This window comes from Dermacentor variabilis, chromosome 11 (genome assembly GCF_050947875.1).
Source record: "Dermacentor variabilis isolate Ectoservices chromosome 11, ASM5094787v1, whole genome shotgun sequence".
NCBI classification, from domain to species: Eukaryota; Metazoa; Arthropoda; class Arachnida; order Ixodida; family Ixodidae; genus Dermacentor; species Dermacentor variabilis.
In genome coordinates, this window is record NC_134578.1 from 126,690,426 (window position 1) to 126,693,324 (window position 2,899).

The following is a 2,899-nucleotide window of genomic DNA, read 5'->3' on the forward strand; positions in this document are numbered from 1 at the left end:
CCTTCCGCAGGTTCACCTACGGAAACCTTGTTCCGACTTTTACTTCCTCTAAATGATCAAGTTTGGTCATCTTTCCAACAGACCGGCGCAACCAAAAGGCCGCGCCGGACATCGGTCCGAAGACCTCACTAAATCATTCAATCGGTAGTAGCGACGGGCGGTGTGTACAAAGGGCAGGGACGTAATCAACGCGAGCTTATGAGTCACGCTTACTCGGAATTCCTCGTTCAAGGGGAATAATTGCAAGCCCCTATCCCAATCACGAAAGAAGTTCCACGGGTTACCCAGTCTTTTCAGACAGGGATAAAGACACGCTGCTTCCTTCAGTGTAGCGCGCGTGGGGCCCCGGACATCTGAGGGCATCACAGACCTGTTATTGCTCTGTTTCGTGCGGCTAGGAGCCGCTTGTCCCTCTAAGAAGGTTGTAAGGTGCTGGGAACCCCGCACCTATTTAATAGGCTAGAGTCTCGTTCGTTATCGGAATTAACCAGACAAATCGCTCCACCAACTAAGAACGGCCATGCCCCACCATCCACCGAATCAAGAAAGAGCTCTCAATCTGTCAATCCCCCCAGTGTCCGGGCCGGGTAAGTTTTCCCGTGTTGAGTCAAATTAAGCTGCAGGCTCCACTCCTGGTGGTGCCCTTCCGTCAATTCCTTTAAGTTTCAGCTTTGCAACCATACTTCCCCTGGAACCCAAACACTTTGGTTTCCCGGAAGCTGCCCGCCGAGTCATTTGAGTAACTCAGGCGGATCGCTGATTGGCATTGTTTATGGTCAGAACTAGGGCGGTATCTGATCGCCTTCGAACCTCTGACTTTCGTTCTTGATCAAAGAAAACATTCTTGGCAAATGCTTTCGCAGTAGTTCGTCTTGCGACGGTCCAAGAATTTCACCTCTAGCGCCGCAATACGAATGCCCCCGTGTGTCCCTCTTAATCATTACCTCGTATTCCAAAAACCAACAGAATAGAAACGAGGTCTTGTTCTATTATTCCATGCAAGTTTATTCAGGCGACTCGCCTGCGTTGAGCACTCTAATTTTTTCAAAGTAAAAGCACCGGTCTTCTCGAGGCACACAATGAAGTGCACCAAGAAAGGACCGGCATGATGTTCAGTCCGAGCCGTCGCATCGGGTAGATGCACTACTCGTCTGGAACTGAGATCCAACTACGAGCTTTTTAACCGCAGCAGCTTTAGTATACGCTATTGGAGCTGGAATTACCGCGGCTGCTGGCACCTGACTTGCCCTCCAATTGATCCTCGTTAAAGGATTTAGAGTGTACGCATTTCAATTACGGGGCCTCAAAAGAGTCCCGTATTGTTATTTTTCGTCACTACCTCCCCGTGCCGGGAGTGGGTAAGTTGGGCGCCTCCTGCCTTCCTTGCATGTGGTAGCCGTTTCTCAGGCTCCCTCTCCGGAATCGAACCCTGATTCTCCGTTACCCGTAACAACCATGGTAAGCAAGTAACCTACCATCGAAAGTTGATAAGGCAGACACTTGAAAGAAACGTCGCCGGCTCGTGGCCAGGCGATCAGCACAAAGTTATCCAGAGTCACCACACAATACGGGCCGAAACCCGATCGATCTTGGTCTAATAAAAGCACCCGTCGCCCAAAGGGCTTCAGGCTCACTGCATGTATTAGCTGTAGAATTGGCACAGTTATCCAAGTAGGAAGAAACGATCTAAGGAACCATAACTGATTTAATGAGCCATTCGCGGTTTCGCCTTATTTCGGCATGTACTTAGACATGCATGGCTTAATCTTTGAGACAAGCATATGATTACTGGCAGGATCAACCAGGTAATCGTTCAACTGCGCGTCCAGCCTTTCAAGCAGGCCGGACGCCGTTTTTGCGATGCCGAGGCAACCGTCAGGCGCCCCACAACGCTTCGTTCTCGCAAAGTGTAGCACGTTGCACAGTCCGAGACGACGGCGTTCGAGCTCGCTACGGCGCCCTCCCCGCAGGGCCGGGTATCGCCACGTGGCAAGAAGCACGCAACATTCTCGATAGACTGGTTGTGTCAACTCGATCGCGGCTTGCGGTTTCTCTCGAGCCCGCAGCACTGGTGGACCGACCGACACTTGCAACGTAGCCGAGACGGCAAAGCCGCCAGGCGACGGGTCACGCCCGCGCCTTCGGCGCTTTCGTATTTGACTCGTCCGAGGACGATGGGGAATACACCTCGATATCGTGGAAAAAGCGTCGTCCGACAACCAGCCCCTAACGCATCAAGCGGATGAGGCTGCAGACGTCAGCTGTGGGATCCACGGGAGCGATACCGGGGACACGCTTGACGGGCACGAAGCCCGCCGCACATCAAACACCCAGGTCGCTTTGGGGGCGACTGCTCTCTGGGACCCCCATATAATAGCAGCGATAAGTACCCAAACCTCCATGGGGCCGTACTCGTGCCACTTTCGACGAGCGTTTGGCGGAAATCGTGCCGCCTCGTAACGCCGCGAGCAAGATTCAAAGCTTACGTCGGCAGCACCATGCCGAAGTCGTGAAACTGCAGCGCGTCCATGGAATGCGCGAACGGCAATTTCTCGCGAATGGCCAGTGCCGTTTCCTGAGCGATCGCATTTCGGTCCCCCTACGGGGCGGCCCCCGGCCGATCGATTCGAGGAAAGCTAGCCCGGCCCCTTCGCCATTTCCGAGCACGAGTGCGACCAGCGCGGGCGGCGTGCTCGACGCCCCGGCTGACATCGTTTCGGACTGTGTCTCTTCGAGCGCTCGAAGCCATGTCGGGGCCGACGCCGACGTCTGCGTGGTGTTTCCACGATTCCCGGCGCGACACAATGCAGCTGCGAGCAGGATGCCAGCGATTCCGTCGTGGCCGTGCGGCGGTGTACACGCAGAAGTTTCGTGAAGGGTATCGAGCTCTCACCGCCCG

The 2,899-nt window shown here is 54.5% G+C and overlaps 1 non-coding gene across 1 annotated transcript in view; it reads right to left on the bottom strand.

Moving 5' to 3' along the window:
• LOC142565154 (small subunit ribosomal RNA) overlaps positions 1-1,808 on the bottom strand; it is a 1,815-nt gene extending 7 nt beyond the window's left edge. Inside the window, exon 1 of the ribosomal RNA XR_012824837.1 lies at positions 1-1,808. This exon is cut by the window's left edge and continues 7 nt beyond it. This is a non-coding gene — a ribosomal RNA (small subunit ribosomal RNA).
• Positions 1,809-2,899: the final 1,091 nt, after the last annotated feature.